Source organism: Peromyscus eremicus, chromosome 20 (genome assembly GCF_949786415.1).
Source record: "Peromyscus eremicus chromosome 20, PerEre_H2_v1, whole genome shotgun sequence".
NCBI lineage: Eukaryota > Metazoa > Chordata > Mammalia > Rodentia > Cricetidae > Peromyscus > Peromyscus eremicus.
In genome coordinates this window covers 5,736,175-5,760,423 of record NC_081436.1, presented here as the reverse complement: position 1 = coordinate 5,760,423, position 24,249 = coordinate 5,736,175, and positions in this window count along the sequence as shown.

Below are 24,249 nucleotides of genomic sequence, written 5' to 3'. Positions count from 1 at the left end.
AAGGGTCACATATCGGATATTCTGCATATCAGATATCTATACTACAATTCATAGCAGTAGCACGATTACAGTTATGAAGTAGCAATGAAATAATTTTATGGTTGAGGATCACCACAATGTGAGGAACTCTATTAAAGGGTCACAGCACCAGGGAGATTGAGAACCACTGCCCTGGGCCTTCCTCTACTGAAGGCCTAGGCTTTGGATACCTGCAATCTGTGCTGAAGGCAGAGGTCTAAGGGGTATTGGGGGCTTTTAAGGGACTCAGTCCCTCAAAGAGATCAGTTCAGAGGTAGACGGTGGAGGAAGACCGAGAAACCATATTACAGACAAGTAGAGAATCCCCAGGCACAGGCATATTCAGGGCCTCCAGAATATATAGTCCCAGGACTGTATCTGGAGAAGTGTGAGGGATCAGCTGGGCTGCCTGACTCCCCCTCCTTTCTCTCCTTTCCCAGTCCCTCCTCCATCTTGGTCAGGAACCAAGTCATGGCTGCTCAGGAACAGCCAAACCTAAAGCCACAAGACAACTCAGCCAGAGCACAGAACGTGAACTCCTACTTTTCATAGTTCGAGGCAATGTCACAGTGTTGGCATCCCTGGGTTCTTCTCAAATAAGCTAGAAAAGGCTAGTGTGTGGGGGCCCGGGTCACCTATTTCTGCTCAAGGGTCTCTAGTATCCAAAACAAAACCAGCAGAGATTTTTACTCTTACTGCCTCCTGTTCTGGCTGCATGCCAGGACTGAAAAGTATTCCAGAGAGATCCACACAGTTCTCTCCAGTCTTCAGCTGGGGAAGGAATAGAGACAGTTCCCCAAATGTGAAATACCCTTAGCTCACAGAGTTGAGGTTTCTGGGCCTGGACAGCCCCTCTCTGCCTCTCTGGAACCCACTCTTACTCCCTAGCCTGGGGAAAGCATTCCTTGCATTTTCCGCTCCTCAAACCTTCTGCGCTCCCCTGCATGCCTGCCTTAGATGGGTAGCTAACAAGGTAGAAGTAGAACCGGTAGCTGGTAAGCTGGTATTGGCCTATACCTCCATTTCCAGACAATAGCCAAAGTCTCTTCATGGTCATCTGCAATCATCCCATGGCCACTGAACAACCATTGCTGACACTCCCCCACTCCCCCCAACCCCGCCCGCCCCATGTCCATGAAGAAGATGGCCTTCCCCAGGGCACTGGGGCAGAGCTGAACTCTGTCCAAGAGAACTTCTGCAATGCTCAGAAAATGCTCGCCCAACTGCTTGCCTGGGCTCTGGCCCCTCTGCTGCTACTGAGCCCAGACAGGAGGCTGACTCACTCACCACAAGGAGGAGCAGGAGGAGGAGCAGGAGGAGGAAGAGGAGTGTGACCTAGGCTCAGTGAACTAAGGCTCCCCCAGCACAGGCAGACAGCCTCAGGTGGGTGATAGTGGTCGTGGGGACGGTGGACCTGGAGATCACATGCGGTTCCCTTCTAAATCCTCCCTCCGAAACTACTCATCACGGGATTCAAGGCCCCTCACTCCCCAAACAGAAACTATTTCTTAGAACCCCTTCCTCAATATCCACGCTGGCCCCTGAGTCCCTCTGGACATCTGTGGACAGGCTCTTCTGAAAAAGAAATCCAGTACACTAGCTCTCAAAGCGCCGGCGGTCTTAGAAAGTCAAGAAAAGAAAAACTCCATTTAAAAGATCCCACTCCACTATCACAGGTGATCACACATGGGCCCTACAGGGTGATAAACAGGCTACACACACTCCACCCCCAGAGACCTTAGCTCCTTGGACAGCCAATCACGCCCTTCCTTACTCCTCCACTCCACGCCGAAGCGCCGGTCCGAGCAAGGAAACAAACGTTTGTTGTCCAGCGCTGAGAACCGTCTTAGCAAAGGACTCCTGCGCCGAGAGCCCCCCGAGCATCGCGGAGGTGCCCCCTCGCCAGCCTCGCTCGGAACTTCAGCTTTCTCAGACCCGGGTGCCCTCTCAGAGTCCCAACCTCATGGCACCACAGTCCGGATCTCAGTCGCCAACTTTGCTCCCGAGACTTGGATTCTCTAGCGCTTGCACCGGGACACTCGGATCCCTAGACCCCGGACGCCCGCCCTCGAGTCTAACCCCTCACCCAGGACCCCCTTCCCTCCGCTCCCCGACCCTCACCTGGTCCGGAGGCTGGACACGCTGCTTGGCGCTCCTTTGAGGCTCGGCAGCTGCCTTTTGACAAGCAGAGACGGCTCAGCACCTGGCCCCGCCCCCGCAAGGCCCCGCCCTGGACCGCCCTGTCCCTTAGCCACGCCCACTAGGTCCCGTCCTCTCCTGCCCTGAAACCTTCTTGACTTGGGATCAACCAACTACACTGTCACCCAGGAGGCCCTGCCTCGGGAAAGGGTCCACGACCTCCCGCCGCAGCGAGGCGCGGGCTTCTGCCCTCCGTGGGGCAGTCTTCCATGATTTCGTGTGTGCAGATCCACGTTTCTGCCTGCGGTGAGCCGTGAGGTATCCGCCACCCCCGCCGCCGCCGCCGCCGTGGTTCTACCCAGTCTGCTGCGACGCCTCCGCCAGGTGCGTCACCCGCACCTGAGCTGACCCCGGACCCCGACGCCCCGCGGCGCGCTGCGGGGAGCCGTTCTCCGTGCGCCCTTGGGAAATCGCCCCCCAAGTTTCTGCTGCAGGGCGCTCAGCCGGACTTCTCCGGTTTGGATAAGCACAGGGGGACGCGAGTGGAGGTTGGAGTTGCGTCCTCTCTCCTACCCCGCGTTCCGCTTAACCACCGCGACGGAGCACGTTCCTGGTTAACTGCGATCCCATTCCAGCTGGCTTTGCCTAGACTTCTGGGGGTCTCTGCACCCCAGATCCTCCCTTGCCAGAGAGACTCTGGTGTGAAGGAATGAAACAGGCACAAAGTACACCCCAAGAACTGGAAGGCTACTGAGAACTCACTGTAAAAATGAAAAAAATAAATAAAAATAATAAAAGGACAAAAATTACTCTCTACCATACCACGTGCTCCGCATTGCACCAGATGCTGGAAGAGATGGGGTCGATAGGGCTCCCTCCTTTGAGTGGGAAGATGACCTCCTAATTTAGTTAAGTAATGTTGAGGAGGTTCGGAGGGGACAGGGAGGATCAGGGAGACGAGGACTAGTGATTTGCCCATAATGACCCAGCCGATCAGTGAAGGACAAATGCCCCCAGCTAGCGCAGTTACCTCAAATAGTGCGTTAGATAGACCGGGAGAAATCCGGCTCCTTACAGCTCCTGATGACCCTAAGAAACCGACAGGCGCTAAACAGAAGGGACAGCTTCCAGACAGTGGGACTCTGAGGGCAAGCCGTGGAGCAGCTCACGAAGGGACTGTCAGGGAACGTTCTGGAAAGGCTTTAAAATTGCAGGAAACGGGAGATATGCGTTGTTAGAATTCCGGGGTGGATAGTCTATGTCGAAGGAAGTGGTCCATTGGAAGCCCTACCAGTCAGGTGGAGGGAGTCTCTATTCTAAGTGAACGGATCACTTTCCAGGGCATCACGGGAAAACCGACTCTCATGAGAAGAAAAGCAGAGGAGGAAATCTCAACACCCAACATCTTAGGGCATTCTGAAGTCCTGTGAGCCTTTGGAAGACAAGATGGCAGATGAGTGCCTACATACTCCATAGTGACCCACTGTGGATCTTTTTTTCCACAGCAATAGGCTGGCTGTAAGTTTACATATGTAACATGTTGTATAGAAAGAATTCTCTGGAATGTTTTATTGGATCTTCACGTGAACCTTTTAAGACAGAGTAGCAAAACTTGCTGACATTCTTACAGCTGCAGAATGACAGTCACTTGAACCCTACCTAGTCTTTTCTCTGAACAACCTCCAATGTTTCATACTGCTCCTCAAAAAAAAAAAAAAAAAATCCATGTGCTTTTCACCTATTGGATCACAGTCTAGAAAAAACAGCCACGAAGAACTCAGAGGTTCTAGATTTGGCAAATTTTCAAGGTTATACATGTCATCGCTGCGTTTAACATACTGTTGTTGGCCCCATCATCACACCCCTAGTTATGTCCTTCCCATCCTCCCCTGGTTCCTGGACCTCCACCTCTCATTTGGCCCTCCATCTGCTCTCTCCTTCATATCTCTGTCCATCCCATCAAACCTTTGCGACCATCTCCAGTAACAATGATCCACCACAGTGTGTATTACTCTATCATACAGTTTGTTACCTTATAACAAGACATTTTGTATTTATATTGAGTAAGAATTTTTTCCACGGCAGTTTTCTTTTTTTTTTTTTTTTGGTTTTTCGAGACAGGGTTTCTCTGTGTAGCTTTGCGCCTTTCCTGGAACTCACTTGGTAGCCCAGGCTGGCCTCGAACTCACAAAGATCCACCTGCCTCTGCCTCCCGAGTGCTGGGATTAAAGGTGTGCGCCACCACCGCCCAGCCAGTTTTATTCTTATAACAGTGAAAAAAAAAAAAAAAAAAAAGCAAGATTTCTTTCTCCTCTTCTTCTTCGAGAACCTCTCATTGTCTCCTGATTTCACATCTCCCTGGGTAGGTCCTGGAATAGAGGTTACTTTCTTATACTCCCTTCCCGGAAGCCTTGAGGGCAGGCAGCATTCTCTGGTAACTCTACTTCAGAGCTAATAGCTTTAAACTTCTCTAGACTAGTTGGGTGGTGGTGGCACACACCTCTAGTTCCAGCACTCAGGAGGCAGAGGTAGGTGGATCTCTGCGAGTTTGAGAAGCCAGTCTGGTCTGCAGAGTAAGTCCCAGGACAGCCAGGACTGCACAGAGAAACCTTGTCTCAAAAATCCAAACTCCTCTGGGCTGATGCAGGAACCATGCACCAGAACCTCTGCATAAGGCTTGCATTTCCCTTTTCTTTTCTCTAAAGATAACATTTCTTGTATTCTCTGCTGTCCCCAGGAAGGGTGGTATTGATCACTTGGTCAGATAGCCTCTGCTCGGTTTTACCAGGGATTATCTATGCATTTCCCCACACAGACACTACATCAGAGCTCTGTAACTCAGCCATTTGTCTACTAACAAAAGATTCCTGCCAGGTGCATACTCTGCCAGAAAGACTCCAGGACCCAGAGGCATCCCATAAGGCAAAGCCTGGTCTCTGGGCATCTCTACCAGGCTCTGGGTGCCTGTGGAAGGCATGGGGCAGACGTGGCCTGTCCTCAGCCTATGAACCCCCTTTACTGCATCCTGGGTAATGTCTCTGAGATTGACTGGCCCTCTCTGAGCCCCTGGCCAAGATGTTAGAACTCAAGTGGATCACTTTGTTTCTTTGAGATTCCCAGAGAGCCTGTGCTTGGGACAGAGGGTTTCGGGTAAAAGAATGTCCCTTGAGCTCTCAATGGAGCCCCCCTCTCTGACTGTTCGCTTTCTCCCCTTCTCACTCCATAATATGTTGTTGTTATGGGCCTGGGAAGATTGACAGCAAACCTCTCACTCAGCAGATGCCCAAATAAAGATGCCCGAGAGCCACAGAGCCAAGGGGTCATGGAGGCAGGAGGGACCAGGCCATCTTCTCACTTAGTTCCTCTTGGAGATGCTTTTAAGAAATTAAGTTCTGATGCCGGGTGGTGGTGGCACACGCCTTTAATCCCAGCACTTAGGAGGCAGAGCCAGGCGGATCTCTGTGAGTTCGAGGCCAGCCTGGTCTACAGAGTGAGTTCCAGGACAGGCTCCAAAGCTACACAGAGAAACCCTGTCTCAGAAAAAAAAAAAAAAAATTAAGTTCTGAAAGGTTCACTCGTCCATCTTTTAGGACAAAGAGGATCTGGAATTGTTCTTGTTTGTGTTCAGATGGAGAAAGCTGTAAGCAATGGAAACAACTCAAAGGGCCTTCCAGAACAATGGTTTCCAAGTTTTTAACTGCTATCCGGTAAAAGTGCATATTCACCATGACCCAGAATACATAGATAAGTTCTCGTGAAATAAGAGATACCCTGAAATAGAATAGAATAGGTTCTCTCCTCTCTCTCCCCCTCTCCCTCTCTCTGTCTCTTTCTCTCTCCCTTCCCCTATTCCCCTCCCTATCCCAATCCCAGCTTCTGAGGCCTTAAGTCAGGTATTATCTTACTACCCTCCTGCCTTTTCTAGTTCCGGGTCTTCCAGCCACAGGAAGCCTCTGGCACCTCCAACATCTTGACTTGCCCAGCGTAGGACAGCCTTGGGGAATCATGAGTGAGAGCAGAAAACTCTGCCTGCTCTAGAAAGAGCTGGACACTGCCAACTAAATCTTTCTGGCTCCACTTCTCCATTCCCAGCAGCCCAGCTCATGTCTCTATTCTTGGGGGGTTGGGGGCCCTTGTTTCCCATCTGTCCCCACATCCTCCAGCCCAAGTTGCCAATCCACTGGCCCACACACAGTGTTGGTTGGCATAGTGATGAGGAGCCTGGGGGGCCAGATGGAGAGATGTAGATGTCCACCTGCAGCTCCAAGCAGAGGCAGCCCAGAGCTCTCCCAGCTCTCAGGTATTTGCTAGGCTCCTGTCCAAATATGCAGCAGACAATGATGACTCTTCTCCAACCCCCATATCCAACCGTTACTACTATTGGAGCAAATCAGAGGCTCAGGCTCCTTTCCCATCCTGTACCGTCTGAGGGTTTTGCAAGGATCATGAACAGTCTTGCAGGAGATGAAGAGAACAATCTCATTTACAATTTACTTGGGAATTTGTAGTTCGTTCCCTAAGGAAGAGTGTCTTGTGGAAGAGCCTGGTGATGGAGAGGCTCTGAGGTTTAGGAACGAGCCGCTTGGAAGCAAGGGACAGCAGCGTTACTGACTTAGTGTGGCTGGAAACGTCAGCAGGGAAAGCTGGCTGCTTTCAAAATCCCCCCATCCGTAAAAGAGTCTCCAGGGAGGGTGGTTGGGCAACTATCTCCTTTCCTTCTTACCAGTGAGCAAAAGCCCCAGGACTCAGGTCCTGGGCACGCCTCCGCCTCCGTGTTTCTCCAGAACAGGAAGGACATTCCGTCAGCAGCCCAGGAATGTGTTAAACATCTCTCCCCTGGGGCCCCAGCTCCAGAAAGATGTAGCCATTGACCTCAGCTCTTCTCTTTCGCCTTTGGCCTTTAGCCTGGGACGAGCACACCACAAATCCCGGCTGCCCGTTCTGGAGCGTTCACTTCATTGTTCTTAGCTGTCCAAGACGTCAGCATGGTTAAAGCTTGTGTTTCTGCTGCCCGCCTCCCCTTCCAACTGGAGTTACTGTGGACAGGATGGTTGTGGTGTCTCATGCTGTGCGCTGTCGAAATGTCCTACAACCGAGAAGTCATCTCAAGATGCTTTGTATTGTGAAAGCCTACTGGCAGAAGAGAAACTGCTGTGCCTGGATGAAAAAAAAAAAAAAAAGAAAGAAAAGAAAAAGGAAAGGATATGGTTGGTCCTGGGTTTTGGTATCAGATGAATGAAAAAAAGAAATAAAAAGAGAAGGCCATGGCTGCTCCCAGGTGTGGTGGAGGAAGACCATTTGTTGTAGATATGTGGGAGAGCATAGTTACAGACATCTGGGAGAGTCCAGAGGGCACACGACCCTGAGCCATGTGCGGGGAAGGGAGAAGGGAGAGACGGGAACCAGGGGCATCAGCCAGGAGGCCCAAAAGAGAGTAGAGCCGGGTAACCAAATGGCTGGATTATATAGGGAAGGTTATCTGGGGGAACAGCCCAGCCCCTGGGCTGGAGAATTCAGGGTAGGGGGCATGTGTACCAGCAAGGGGGCCCTTGTAATAGGGAGGGCCTAGGGGATGCAGGGAGAACCTAGCAACCAGGTCCACTTTGATACATTAAATATGGCACCTCAGCTGTTCATTAGGTTTGAGACCTAACAGTGCCCACATATAGAAATCATTTTAAAACTCTTACCAGTAGCTAATCTCTCTAATCATGCTATAACTCTGGGTGGGACTCATCCTCAACTAATATCAGCTCTTATTTCAAATGATATACTAATCAGTTATTATTTCAGATTGATACTTCTTGAGACTCTTGTCCTGACTCTTCTGGTATCTGCTGTTTGCACTCAGATATTTCACGGAACAGATATGACTTTTGGCTCTTGGGGAAGAGCGCCAGAAGGTCGTATTGACGGCCCTCTAATATAATCAACACACTAAAACTTGATTTTTTTTTGTGATTAAAAAAATTAAAGCTGGACTTGGTGGTACAAACCTATAATTCCAAGAATTCAGAACATGGAAGCAGAAACATTAGAATTTTGAGGCCATACTCAGCTACCTAGAGAGTTTAGGGCCAGCTTAGACTACATGAACCCCATCTTAAACAAACCAGCAAGCAGAACTCAAAGACAATTCAAAAAAGAAGTCAGAATATTGCCTCCCTGTGCCCAGAGGACCACACAGAACATGTCTCAGGGGCAACTGCTTTCCAGAAGAGAGAGGCAACATTCAGATGCAGAAGCCTCCTCCTGTTGGATGAGCGGTCTCTCCCGTCAGATGCTCCGTCACTCACTCTCGTTAGATGTGCTGTCAAAGCGTATTCTTAGTGAGCTACCCAGCGGGAGCTCACAGGCTGATCCTGCTGTTGTCCGGGTTTGGGTTTGGGTTTGCTCTCCTCCACCCCTCCTCTTCCTGCTACTGTTGGGAGCAAGGGCAGCACTGGTTTTGGGAAAGGGACCTAGACACACTGTCTTCCGTTCTCTTCCTGCTGGGACATTCTCTCTCTGAAAGTTAAAGCTTCCATACGCAGGATGATCTTGCTGGAGTCTCTAGTTTGGGCCATTTTCGGTCAGGTTTGAAATGGTCTTACCTTTGGAAAACACAGGAATTTAGATTTGGGGTGTCTATCATGCCTAGGGAGCTCCCTGAGTCAAGGAGGCGCAGGTTTGGGTGGCAGCTCTCTTATTGGCTGAGTGATGTGAGGCCATTGCTGACTCTCTCTCTGAGCATCTGATTTGCCATCAATAGAACAAGACAGTCTCAGCCACAGGGCTGCTGACTCCAGGGGGCTGCTGGTGCATGAGTGGAATATTAACTTAGCAGCTAACTTCAGTTGTTAGTGGAGCTGCTTAAAATCGTGATGGTCTCTGGAGTTTCAGCTGCATATTTCCTTGATCTTTGTTTTTAGTCACAACTATGTAGCCCAGACTGGCCTCAGACTCAAGGTCTTCTACCTTAAACTCCCAAGTGCTAGAATTATGTGCTCCCTTTAATAGCAATAATAATAAGTATTATTATTATTATTATTAGTTATTTTATTATTTTGAGCCAGTGTCTCTCCTTGTAGTTCTAGCTGCCATGGAACTCACTATGTAGATAAGGCTGGCCTCGAACTCACAGAGATCTGCCTGCCTCTGCCTCCTGAATGCTTGAATTATCTTTTAATTTAATTTTACTTACAATTGTGCCTGTGGTGTGTGAATGGGAGTGCAGGTAGGTGTATGCCACAGTTCATATGTAGAGGTCATGGGGATGTTTTGCAGAATGAGTTCTTTCTTCCACCATAGGCTCTGGGGGTCAAACTCAGGTCATCAGTCTTGTGGGGCAAGACCATTACTTCCTGAGTCATCTCACCAGCCCTTTGGTCTTTCTTATCTCATAGATTAGAAATAAAGGGAGGGAGGAAAGAAAGGAAAGGAGCTGGAGAAGGAATTGGAATGTCTGATCTTCCATAATTAAAAAAAAAATCTGTAGTTGTATCATCAACAGTACTACCTAATCTTAAAACTGAGGATATATTAAGTACTGCTTAACAATGCATCATATTTCCCAGGCACAGAGTTCTAGTTTACTTTTTCTTTTTACCTAATATGCTTTAAAGTTAGGCTAAGTTAGAGATCTTTGACTTGATGTAGTCAGCTGTGATCAGCGAAGAACCAGTGGAACCCACATGGAGGGTTTTGGCGGGGACATTGACCCAAAGAATCCGTAACTGATCACTTCCAACAGGTTGCTTCTACCTTGTGACACATGAGGAACCAACGCAGAGAACCAGCTGGAAAGAATTGTCCAGAGTGCTGCCCATATGTGTGTTGGGGTCTGAGCGGCTGCAGGCCCGGGCAGGACTGGAGAAAACTCCAGCTACAGAGGGCAAACTGACCCTCCGAGACTTTGGCTGCCCAGGGTTTGTTGCGGGAATGAAAATGAAACTCAGAAATAAAAGCTGCTTGTACCAGCACAGAAACAGGAACATTTAGGATCTTTAGAGTAAATCATGGAAGTCATAATTGCTTTTGCTTTATCCCAACTGTTCCTCCTTGTCTAGAAAGACTCAGCTCTTTGGGGGAATTTGTCTCTTGGCTTCAAGGAGTCAATGGCATTTGTACTCTGCTTTTCATAGGTGAAGGGGAGGCTAATGTAGAAGATGAAGGTTGAATTGGAGAAAAATTTTCTGACCTATTAGTGACTGCTCTGCTTGCTTTGGGAAAGTAGTTTACCAGTACCACCAGGACTTTATAAAGTATGTTCTGAGGCTGCCAAGCTCTAGCAGTTAACATCAAGGCTTAGGCTGCCTTCTTCCCAAGAATGGCCCTATTCACACAGTGGGAGACCTTCTGTTTGATACCAGGGTTGGTTTGTCAAAGCCTGGACCTATCATAGTGCAGACCGTTAAGCTTCTATTGCCCAGTCCCACAAGAGGATATATTGAATCTTTTAAGCAGCTGTAGGCAGCAAACTAATGGACCCGCCAGGCTCAAAAGGAGTCCCTGATCGTGTGCCGTAGGCAGCATTTGTGGATCCTAATAGAAGCCAGGATGCTGACATCCATGATGTTATAGACCCGGGTGGACTCTCCATCCTATATTATAGCCCTCTAGGACTTAAGATAAATGCTCAAAATATTTGGAAGGATGCCTAACAAATTCCCAAAGTACTCCAGAAACATCTGTTTGGACCTTTAACCCCAGAGAAGAGATCCCAGCAGGTTAGAACTATGGTATCCTTAGACTCTGGGCCTTGTGTGGCATGTGCCAGCTCAAACTGCTGTATAGGTTCAGCTGGAAGCATGGGCTGTGCCTCACTGGGTCAGAAGCTAGAACAGGAGATACCTGGGAAGGAGGTTGGAGGTCATGACTAGGACAGGCTACTAGGGGGCTTCTACAGTCTAGGGCTTGGGTAGCAATTAGTTGCATGCATTGACTTTATGGGAACTCACCACATTCTTTACTTGAGATCTGTGGTCTTTCCTCTTTGCACGTTATAGCTCAATGAAAAGTTCATTTAAAACCTAGTTCCTGTGGCATTCTTGAGAGACCATCTCTTCTGTGTTCTTCATTGTTCTCCTTCTGCAGATGGGGAAACTTATGTTCAGAGTGACCCAGTCCCCAGGGGCAGTGTCAAGAGCTGAGATCCCTCCCATAAGAGCAACTGGAAGGTAGTGGACAGTGACTGTGTACTGGGACCAGGAGTTCCTTTGGGGCAAAGTACCACATCCTTGTGTGCTCCAGAGCCCAGTGCAATGCCAACAGTCTAGAACCCATGGGCCTGATCAGACCAAACCAGAGGTGGCAGACAGGCTTCCCAGGAGATGGTGTGGTGGCCTCCTGAGGATCATCAGAGCAGGAGCAGAGCTGTTCAATTCTTAGCTTGGCCACTGCCAAGGACTTTTCTTTAACTCACCCACATTCTTGAGGACAACTATCACTTAATTAGGGTTACTGATCTCAGAAGAAGGGGTGTCCACCTTGGCTGGCCTCTGAGTGGTAGCTACTAAGTTAAGTAGGAATTTGATGAAGAGATCCAAACCATCAGGGGTCTGCAGTCCTTCATGGGCTGTAAAAACTCCTACCAGTTGCACTTTTGACCCACAAACTCTCTCCCCATCCTCTTCTCTCTCTAGACATAGTCCTCCACATTCGTTGGTCTCCTTTCAGTTTACCTCATGTACCTCTGCTCCTTCTCATCACCAGACTCCTCGTCAGTCAAGTCGTAGCTCAAGCCCTGTGCAGAGCCAATAATCAGTGAGCCTACTCAGACCTACCTGGGTAGGAAAATAATATCCCTGTCACCATATTCTCCTTCCTTTCCCTGAAGAGGGACCTAAACCACAGGTGCAGAGAGGTGACATTTGTACAAGCTGCTCAGGTTTCTAGAAGGAAAACATAGCCTGAGGGGTTCTTAAAGAGCTGGGATGGGGGTGGGGGGTGCAGGGGGGTGGCTCAGTGGTTAAGAGCACCGCTGCCCTTGCTGCTCTTACAGAGGACCTGATGGCAGTTCCTAACTGTCTGTAACACTAGTTTCACCCAGCTCCAGGATCTGGAACCCTCTGCTGGCCTCCATGACTGCTTCATGTGGCACACTTCCTTCCATACATGCAGGCAAAACACTCATGCCCATAAAATAATAAATACATCTTTAAAAGAGCTGGGACGGAGGCTCTGAATAGGATGCTTGACCAAGAACAATGTGCCCCAACAACTGAATCCTTCATGTGATTTTTCTTGACCTCAGTTGGAATTAGAAGTGAATCTCAAAGGGGAAAGGTAAAAATAATAATAAAATAATAATAAAACAAGAACAACAAAGAGCCCCTGAGCCTTCTAAAGATAACTGAACTGAGTCATTGCTCTTGTCTGTGTTGGGTGCTAGAACTCGTCGGTCTCCAGTGCGTCCGCCACCACCTTTCCCCTGATTCCTTGGATCTTAGACTTTGGAGTGATACCGCATGTCCTGCAGCTTACACTGGTACACTCCGGCCCAATAGCAAGGCTCCTTTGGGGTTTACAGCTGCTTTATTTCCTTTTCAAAACTCTTCATGTGAGAGACACAATCCCTGCTTTGTGGTGAGTAACAGTCTCTCTGGTAATCATTTGTTATCTTATTTCATTAGATGATTGATTGACATTTGATCCTCCAGCAATTAAGGATTTATTGCTGTGTTTCTTTCTTCCAAACAGCACCTCCCCTTGAAGGACAGAGTGTTTGGGAAGAAATGGTGATAAACAACTACGCAGGTCAAGGTTGAAAAGATAGTTCATTCCTAACAGCAGAATGGGTGGGACACCCCAAACTGTCCCCCTGATTAAAACAATAATCTCCTAAAACCCTAAGGTGATCCCCAAACTGTCACTAAAGACAGACCTCTGTGGAGCTCAAAATGAAACAAGCCTGTGGTCCCAGGTATTTAGGAGACTGAGGCAGGAAGGTGAGACGATCAAGAGCAACCCAGACGACAATTTAGCAAGAGCCTGTCTCAAAACAGATTAAATAAATAAATTAAAAGGGCTAGAGGTGGAACTCGGTGGTAAACACTTGCCTAGCATGCATTAGGCCGTGGGCTAGATGCTTAGTACTGTCAAGTAAATAGATAGAATAAATACATAAATATTCTTGAGCTCTTGTTTTGATGGCTTCACAGGACCCGGTGATGGGAACTGTCTTGTGTAAAGAGGGACCCTCACAGTGCACCCCACGGCTGTCTATAAGGAGAATGGGCAGTGAGCCTCTGCAGAGGTGGGGAAACTGGCTTTGGCCATTCAAAATGGTAGGAATGACATCCTCTCAAATCGTAGTCAAAACCCAAATCAAAGTGCTTCTTTGGGTTTGCAAGTCAGAATCACACACTGTCGGATCCTAAAGCCTTCAAGATAATGTATTTAAGGTGATCCTAGAAGCCAGACCCAGGGGCACAGGTGTGTCACCCAGCTGCTGAAACTGAGGTCTGAGGATCAAAAGCTCAGAGCCAGCCTGGGCTACAGACTGAGTTCAAGGACAGTATGGGCAATGCAGTGAGACTCTCCCTCAAAATAAATAAATAAAAAAAATAAATTAAAAAAAAGAAGGTTGGGGATATAGTTTAGTGGTAGAACATTTGCCTCTCAAGCATGAAGCCCTAAGTTCAATTCTTATCAGTGCCCCACAAAAGAATTAATGAAAGGATGGACTGGTGGCCCTGTGCCTTTAATCCTAGCACTCAGGAGGCAGAGGCAGGCAGATCTCTGAGTTCAAGTCTATCCTTGTCTACAGAGTGAGTTCCAGGACAGCCAGGCAGGCACAGAGAAACTCTGTCTTAAAAAAGAATAAATGAGCCGGGCGGTGGTGGCGCACGCCTTTAATCCCAGCACTCGGGAGGCAGAGCCAGGCGGATCTCTGTAAGTTCGAGGCCAGCCTGGGCTACCAAGTGAGTTCCAGGAAAGGCGCAAAACTACACAGAGAAACCCTGTCTCGAAAAACCAAAAAAAAAAAAAAAAAAAAAGAATAAATGAAATAAATACATACACAGTGATTCCATGTTGCTATTGGCGTGATCCAACAGAACTTGCCGCTGAAGTCTCAGCTTCATTCCAGCTCTCAAATACTGGCCACGGTGAATTCCGAGAAGTTATCATTCACTGTCAAAGACACAAGACACACATGGACACAAACCACAGCAGAAATAGCTCCAAGAACTCCAGACATTATAATTTCCAGACATAGTACAAAGTAAGTTTAATGAGTTTAAAGAAATAAAAGAGAAACTAAAACAACAACAACAACAAAATCAGGTAAAAATAAAGTATAAATTAGAAAACTTGAGAAAGAACCAAAATAAGTTTCTAGAAAGAGAAAAAAAAAATACTGTGTTGAATCCTAAAATTCTTTGGGTAGATTAAGTAGCAGTTTGGACATAATGAGGGAAAAAAATGAGTAAACTGGATGTTGTAGCCCCCAAAATGCCCCGGAATGTAAAACAGAAAGACACAGACATGGAAACGTGAGCCATTAAAAGATACGACGGTGAGGATGAGGAGGTTGAGTTGTGCTAAGTCAGGCCAGCTGGGGTGGGTTTTAAAAGGAGAGGTCATATTAAAAGAGACAATGGTTAAGGTGGTTCCAGGACTGGGGAAACACGGGGCTCAGTGGGTGTCTGGAGGAGAACCGCTTTTTAAAGTTCACATCTAGGAAAACCACGAGCTACGGAGGAGACTGGGGAAGCTGTGGGGGAAGGTCACCTGACGAGGTGTACTGACTGGGCTTGCGGCCGGCTTCTCTGCAGTCGTCAGATGCAGGAACAAAATCAGGATAAAGCACATGATAAGGTGGCAGCAGCAAGTCAAAATCCACCAATGACCACAGTAATTGGTCACTCAATAAACATTCCAGTGAAAGATGAATGAGCTAAAATTCCAGATCTGGATGAAGGGCCTCAAACGTATGAAGGGATCTCAAATGATTCTAAGCTGGGGTGCTCTCAGTGACAGAGCCCCAAACACAGACAGCAAAAAGGATGAGGGTTTTGTTTTTGTTTTTCTTTTCAGATGAGACATTCACAGCCACCGAGAAATGTTTCACTCAATGCCGGGGAGACTGAACGGTCAGAAGAATAAGAGAGGGGGGCTCAGAGATGGATCAGTGGCCAAGAACGCTTGCTGCTGGATCATGAAGATCATAGTTCAGGCCCAGCACCCACATCAGGCAGCTCCCACCCGCCGTAACTCCAGATCCAAGGGGTCCCCACACCCTCTTCTGGTCTCTGTGCATACATCCATTCACTCAGACATATAAATAAAACAAAATAAAAATAAAATTTAAAATAAATGAAGATAAGACAATTAACAAACAAGTTAAGCTTACACGTACAGAACATTCCATCCGGTAGTTAAGAGAACAGGTATCTTTTTTTTTTTTTTTTTTTTTTTTTTAGCACTGGTAGGATGTTCGTGAAAACTGGCCATGTTAGGGCATAAACGTCGTCTTTATATTTAAGGAATTGCTTTCATACTAATTGCATTCTCTGACCACAGTCCAACTAACAAGAGGCAAGATCAAGCAGGATAGGATAGGTTGCTCTGGAAACACTAAATGAGTAACTCACACTGGGCATAGTGGGACATGCTTGTGGCAGCGCTCGGGAGAAACGGTCTTGACAGAGGGTCAAGGTCGAGGCTTCAAGATGTCTCAGTGAGTAAGAATGCTTGCAGTCCGAGCATAAGGACCTGACTGACATCTCATCCCCGGGAAGCATCCATAACCCCTAGCACTGTGGGAAGTGGAGGCAGGAGGATCACGGGGACTTACTGGCTGCGAGCCTAGCTTGAGGTTCAGTGAGAGACAGGGATAAGACAGAACACTTGGTGTTCTCCTCTGGCTTTGACTCGGGCACACAACACACACATCCATATACCACAGCCCCACCCCAAGTTCAAAGTCATCCACAGCTACATAAGGAGCTGAAAGCTGGGCCTTAAGATACAAGAGACACATTCACAGCATCAGCAACAACAAGCAGAGAGGTGGCTTAGCATTTGAGAGAACGGAATGCTCTCACAGAAGACTCCACTTTGGTTCTCAGCACCCACGTCGGGTGACTCACAACCACTGGTAACTCTGGCTTCAGGGGATCTGACACCTCTGGCCCCTGTGGCACCTGTGCACATGTGTGCACACACTCAACCCCTTCACCACACATCACATAATTAAAAATAAATCTCGAAAAACCAAACCAACCAACACCTATGAATAACAACAACCAAAAACCCAAAGTGCCTTGGATCACTTGAGTACCCCAAGTCTCTTCTTTTGTCTCATATCCTTGTTCATGGTGTCAACAGACCCCCCCGCAGGCCACTGCTGTCTGTTCGGCCCAAGGTTCTGATTTGTTGGGACCTGTCTTCTGTCTGGTTTTTGGTTTGTTTTGCTTTTTGGCAAGAATCAAATACTATCTTATCTTTACTTATTAATCTTATTTTATGTGAGTGCTCTGCCTGCATATGGAAACATGTGTAATGAATGTGTGCTTGGTGCCCTGGGAGGTCAGAAGAGGTCGTCAGATCCCCTGGAACTGGAATGACACAGTTGTGAGCTGCCATGTGAGTGCCAGGAACTGAACCCAGGTCCTCTGCAAGAGCAACAAGGGCTCTTAGCCGCTGAGCCAACTCTCCAGTCCCCATAAGCTATAGTTTAGAAGTTCACCATACTCATTGGTCCAAACAAGTCACGTGACCATGACTAACTTCTAGCCTCTTTACAGGATAACCCTCCCACTGGCCCAGGAAAGGGGGAGAATAGAAACAGCCATGAACAAACACCACAGTAGGCAGTACCAAAGGTGGAAACAGCCATGAACATCACAGTAGGCAGTACCAAAGGTGGAAACAGCCATGAACATCACAGTAGGCAGTACCAAAGGTGGAAACAGCCATGAACACCACAGTAGGCAGTACCAAAGGTGGAAACAGCCATGAACATCACAGTAGGCAGTACCAAAGGTGGAAACAGCCATGAACACCACAATAGGTGATACTGGGCAAAAGGAGTACATGAAATGAGCTATACACTGTGAAGTTTTAAAACACACTTTTGAAAAATAAACCATTATGTAAAAGAGAAAATATTTAGAATTAATAAGTACATTATCATACATTAAAACTTGTGAATGCAACTAACATAGAACTTACATGAAAACATGTAACACTAACAGTTGCTTGGCACGTACTATGTGGTGGGCGTTATTTTATGTACTTTGCATATTGTACTCTTACGACAACCCACAAAGCAGGTACAAATGGTGTACAGGCCACTTTTATAACAACTTGACACACACTAGAGTTGTTTTGACGAGAGGACCTCAACTGAAAACATACCCCCACCAGACTGGCCTGTGGACATTTTCTTGACTGATGATGGATGGGGGAGGGCCCAGCCCGTGTGGGTGGTGCCATTCCTGGGCTGGTGGTCCTGGGTTCTATAAGAAAGCAGAATGAGCAAGCCAGTAAGCAGCGCTCCTCCATGGCCTCCACATCAGCTCCTGCCTCCAGATTCCTCCCCCGGTTTCCTTTCACCGAAGACTGTGTTTGGGATGTGTAAGATGAAATAAACCCTTTCCTCCCCAAGTTGCTTTTGGTCACGGTGTTTTATCACAGCAACGAAAACCCTGACTAAAACAAGCAGGCAAGCTGAACTGGAAAGCAGTTGGCTGCAGTCTTATAGACGGTGACAGCAGGGCTAGGAAATGGCTGCTGGCAACCAGCTTTACAGTCCATGAGCTACAGCTGAAAACAGGTGCATTAAAATATTCCTCAATTTCAAAATTAATGACGAATGTCCTGTATTAAAAAGTTGTGTGTGTGCGGGGGGGGGGGGGGGGGAGCATTAACAAACCATAAATTTAAAAAATTTAAGCAATGTAACACAGAAATTTAAAAATTGAATCTTAAAAAGATAATCTAGGTAAGCCTACGGCAAGATGAATCGGCTCAGGAAGAAAGAAGTAATTGTTTAGGAGTTTGAAGAGATCTAACTAAAGATGCTGTAGAAATTAAATGATGAAAAACTAGAATCAACTTGATGCCAAGACATTTTGGAAATGGATAAGTTCCTGGGAATGAAATTTATTAACGTTGACTAAGACAGCTGTCTGAAGGGTCTTCTGTCCACTGGAGAGAGAGGCTGAATTAGCTCTTCAGTCGCTCACTCTCACAAGGACACCACCAGACCATGCAGCTCACTAGAAGGGAAAGACCAGCCTTCAGTTGCAGAGCGGTTGACCCTTCTGCCAATGGTAAGTGAGAAATGGCTCCTCTGGATTTGACACATCCCTCTTGTCCTTTTAGCTATATAGAAGGCTCTTCATTTTATCTACTATCCTATCCCTCAATCCTACTGATTTCCAAACTTTCTAGGAAGTAATAAATAAAAAAAATCCAATAGCCAAGAAGCATATGGGCAATAAAATACTTAGAACTTACAAAAATAATCTACATGAATAACTTTTATAAACTTTGGAAATAACCATTGACTGCTGGGGTACGTTTTATAATTCAAAATAAAAACCTGAGGCAGAAAGGTAGTACTCTCCCACTCGCCAGCAGATGCCTACAGCTCTCTGTTAGAGTTCCAACCCACTGAACCACTATTAGGATGCAAAATCCTCCCAAAGGAAGTCAATAACCTGACAAGGGAGACACTTAGGGCCCGAGGTTCATTATTTAGTTATTTTTGTTATTTTATGCATATGGACATTTTGCCTGCTTGTATGTCTGTGAAGCACATGCTTTAACTGGCACCCATGAAGGACAGAAAAGGGTGTCGGGGTCCCTGGAACTGGAGTCACAGATGGTTGTGAGCCACCATGTGGGTGCTGGGTATTGAACCCAGGTCCTCTGGAAGAGCAGCCAGGGCATTTAACCACTGAGCCATCTCTCCAGTCCCACCATATCACTCTTTATGCCAATCATTTTACTTGTGAATTATCTTCTCTTCTAACTACAACTGAACACCAGGTATCTATCCTTCTCATTGACATCCCTCTGGTACTTGGAATAATATGTGGCATGTGGTAGGAACTCAATAACCATGCCAGTAAGATAAGCTGAGCTAAACAGAGGACTTTTAAGACCTTTAATGTGTGGATCTACTAAACTGTACAACTGAAAGAAATAGTATATAGTGTTTCCAAACCCATTGGAAGTCTTCCCTGAAACATCCAGTGGGAAACTTTGTAGTTCTCATACTTCTGGAGACACTCCCGTAGGCTGTACAGCTAAGTGAAGCTTAGATGCTGTCTGACCCAGTGTGGTGAACTGGAGAGTCAGGAGTGTGATGATGTGTGGCTCACAGCAGAGGACATGAAAACGACCCTAGGGGTGTACAGTAATAAGTGGATGGAGACCACTGCCCAAGGTTGTCCCTAAGACAGTCGCTCACAGGATGTCTCTGAATTAAGGTCTTCCTCGGGCTACCTGTTCCACACATTGGACTTACTCCCCTTCTGTTAAGGCTCCCTTATACACAGAAAAGTTATTGCCATCAACACACACACACAGACACACACACACACACACACACACACACACACACACACACACACACAGAGTATACAACTTCAATAAATGCTCCAAAGTTCATCCTAACAGGTAAATTACAATGTAACTACACAGAATGTTATTTTGTAACTAACTAAGGTTCCTGCGCCTGGACATTGTGGCAGTCCCCTATCTGAATGACTCAATAATTGGCATCTTGCTGTATCCATTAAGGGCCAAAGCTGGAGCAGGTTGGAAGAGTGCCAGGGGGCTTGTTTTTTCTTCCCAGGGGAGATAGAAACAGGACTTTGCAGGTGCCTTTTGGAATCTCTGGACTGTTTCATCTGGGGCAGGAGAAAGGTGAGCTGGGAAGGCTGGTGGAGGGAGGGGGGAGCCGCTGTCCTGGGGTGGCTAGGGTGAGAGGAGGGGGGAGAGGAGGGGAAGTCAAAGTAACTAACTCCTCATCTTCTTGGATGAACTGCAAACAAGTTCAATAATTTCCTTGAAAATGGTTTTGCTAAATGCTCCTAAACTGGCTTGATAGTTCCTAGGAAAGAGAAATGATCTTTATAGAAATAAGTGCCCAATTAAACTGTGTACTAGCTGCAGAAGTATTGTGATTGTGCTTAAAATGCAGGCACCATAACAACTGTGTGCTGTACGGAGGTATAAGAAACTGTCTACAGCGAGAAAAGTCAGGGGAACTTGGTTGGGGTGACAGATGTGGGAAAGAAGACTTTTCACTCCTCACCTCTAGCGTGTGGGGCTGGGGACCCGAGATGCTGCACCATCAGGCTTGGGGCCACTTGCTTTCCCAGAGGTAAGCATGTCTTCCTGCTAAAGAAAGAGAAGGATGAGGTGCACCCACTCCTCGGCCAGTGGAATCAAAGAAAACGATCAGGAACCTTGTGGAACCGCCTGATTTTCCAGAAAGGAAGAGATCAAACTCCCCTCAGTCTCTCAAAGTTTAATGCTACATGGACATCACCCAGTTCCTGTCTAACACGGGAAACATTCCCCCAGTTTCCAGAATTGATCCTTGCTGATCTTTCCTTCTGGTACCTGCCCTGTGAGTGAGGGGATGACTACCCATCTTGCACTATTGAGGATAGGTGTCCTCGATCGGTTCTTTCCATGACTAGATCATTGCACTTGGCTAAGGACTGAAGGTGTAGAACATATGCTCTTGCTTCTAGGGTGGAGAACAGGACTGAGTCGGAAAATGTTCCAAGTGGACCCTGAAGAAGGAAAGAATAATCAGACTGAGAAAGAAGAGGAAGAGAATAAAGCATTGTAAAAGCATGGAGGACTCTAAGTATCTTTGTAGGAATTTGATCCTTCAAATCAGGCTAAGGCTTTGCAGTCAGGCCTGGGAAGGTGTATCAGTCAATGAAGGGCCTGCTGTGCAAGCATGAGGTCTTGAGTTTGGATCCCTAGAACCCATGTGAAAATCTGAGTGCAGCAGGGGCATCTGCACCCCCAGCTCAGTGGGGAGGAGATGGTGGATACCAGCAGCTCACACAGTAAGCTCCAGCTCAGGTTCAGGGAGAGACCCTGTCTCAAAAACCAAAGGGGAGAGTAATCCTGGAAGGTACTAGATGTCGACCTCTGGCCTCTATCATATACACAGAGGCAGGCATACCCACACGTACATGTGGGAACACACACACACAGAGCAGACTCTGAATTCTTCCTCCTCCCTCTGTCCCCTCTTCCTCTTCCCTCTGTCCTTCCCTCCCTTTCTTTTTGTTTATTAAACGGCACAACTGTAGGTAAAACACGCTTATGCCCTAAAAGCTCATTCAGACCACAAAACAAAAGACCTAATAAAGTGTCATCAGGGTGTGATGAGAGTATTCACAGCCAAGTGGAGACTTTACAGTGGTGGTAACATCTGGCCAAAGGACAGAAGGTGTGCTAAGCGAGAGCTCAGGGTGGTCCTCTTAACTAACCTTCACCCTCTGGTGCTCTCCTCATGATCATATGGCAAAAGGGAGCACGCCCCTTTCATCTAATCACGTGAGCGCTTCCAAAGAACAGCATTTTGCCCAGCTGGTGACGAATGAGTAAGTCAGAGAGACTGGGACATGAGAAGAGCCCACTGGGCCATTTATTGAAAGGGATACATGGGAAAGAAGGTGGCTTAAAACCTGGGGACAGAGAACCGGCAGCCAGCAAGGAAGCAGGGACTTCCCCTGAATCCTGCCATCAGCTCAAGTGAGCAGGAAGGCAGATCTGTCCCTGAGCCTCCAGATAAGAGCCCACCTGGCTAACACATCGATTTTTTGGGGGGGGGCCTGGTGAGAATGACACAAAGAACCCAGTCCAGCCTGCCTAGTCTCCTGAACTCCGGAGCAAGGAGATAAGATGGGGAGTTGTCTTCTGCCATCTGTGGGGAGCACTCGGGGCACGCAACAGAAACCGAGGCAGCGGCTCTCTGTTCAAAAGAGCGTGAACCTGGTGATACAGAGAACTCGGAGACCTTGGGGGTGACAAGTAGTTCAGTCACTTAGGGGTGCGTGAGTGTGAGGGGATTGACATAGGAAGCCTACAAATTTGAGCTTGGAAAAGTTAGCAATTTTCATACATACCAAGGAATTTTACCTTGATTCTTTCGTTTTTGAGACAGGATCTTTTGTAGCTCAGGTTGGCTTTCAACTTCAACTAACTCTGCAATCAAGAATGATCTTGATTTATATTTTTTGAGACAGGGTCTCACTATGTAGCCTTGGCTGGCCTGGACCTAACTAGGTAGACCAGGCTGCCCTTGAACTAATAGAAATCCACCTGTCTCTGCCTCTTGACTGTTGGGATTAAGAGCATGCACTTTTTTTTTTTTTTAATCATCTTGTCTTAGCCTCCTGAGTCCTGGCATCACAGGCATATACCACAGTGCTGGATTTTCACTGTTTTTTGAGACAGGGTCTCATGTAACTCAACTTTGCCTTGAGCTCATCTGTAGCTAAGGACGAACTTGAACTCCTGACCCTCCTGCCTCCACTTCCCATCCTTTGACAGATGTTCATCAAGGCTACAGGGATGAAAACGGAGTATGGGAACAACATGAAGTCCCTATCATCCTGGCCAGCATGGCCTGAGGGATGATGGAGGGACAGGTAGCCAGAGCCTAGTGCGTGGTAGAAGCATGGAGAAGAACACAGTACCAACAGGGGCTGTAGTCTCAGTGGCGGAGAATGGCCAGGAAGCAGGAGGAGCAAGATGTACGCTTGCTCACCCTCTGCCTCTGCTCCCAGATCCCAATTCAAGTGCCTTTGCTCTAAGACCCACTCAAGTCACCCAGCTAGTTCAAGGAGATTCAGCCCACACGGGAGCTACAGCTCAAACGGGCCAGGAAAAGGTGTGGAGGGGACCTCTGTGAGGCACACATGAGGGTCAGAATAACCAGTGTTCAAGAGGCATGTTCACTTCGCCATGATGTAGCAAGACCTGGCCATGTGTAGGTTCAACCAGGACTGGGTTTAAGCCTGGAACTTTCACTGTGGCTGTTCCCACGCTGGGGAGTGCCAAAGAGGGGACAGTCTGGCTAGGGAAAGCATTCCTTGACAACAAAGCTCACCTACTGACCCCTCAGCTCAAGGACCCTCCTTGAGCATTGTCCCCTTGAGGCAGGAGAAGGACTGGGAAAATAACTTAGGGCTATCCATGTCATTGTGGAAGCTTCTAGCCCAGGAACATTAGGGGCTTCCCAGAGATGAGAGCGTGGGCCTACATCAGCAGGATGGGAAACCATGGCTTCCTTGAATTGCGGGCTGCCCAGCCACTTCTGCCAGGGCTGTGAGGCTGGGTTCGGAGGGAGAGGGACAGGAAAGAGATGGCATAGGGGAAGGATGTGGTTGAGTCTTTCTTTTAAGGAACAGAGTGTTATCTTTTGGGTCAAGAAAATTATAGGGGATTGATAAATTTACTAGAACAGCAAGAATCACATTGGGGTTTTTTTTTTCCGGCTTTAAATAAGAACATTCTTCTCTCAAAATATCCTCCTTAGCCTTAAAGGATCTCAGGGAAGCTTGGGGACAGCCAGATACTTAGAAATGAATTCTGGCAAGAGCCGATAGTTATTAGGACAGACGCAGTCCTTGGGTGACGACCCCAGTGACAGCATATGAGAACATCTGTCTTCTCTCGGGCTCCGAGGTGTTATTTCTCACCTGTAGCCCAAGCCAGAGCCGCCCCAGCCCTGAGGCTACTAGGGTGAGGGGTCCCTAGCTTGTGGGACTTTATGGACCATATCAGTATTTGGGAGCAAGGAGATAGATTAAAGCCCAGACAAAGGCCAGGGAACACGTCTTTTGGCTGAAGGTCCATCTCTCCACCCTCCAGACGATTCTGTGTGGCCTTGGCCAAGGATGCTGGGCCCTCGCCTTCAACCCCACACCACTGGTAAACATAGTTCTTCCCAGATATTCAACTTGTTTATTTTACCCTGCAGCCTACACCCCCTCTTGACCTAGAGGACCCCCCTCCCTGAAGAGATTTGTCCCCAAAATTGCACAGTAAGTCTCTCTGGTCTCCACAGGAAGGACCAGGCCAAGATGGGGTTAGAGACCCAGGCCAGTGTGGCCAGTG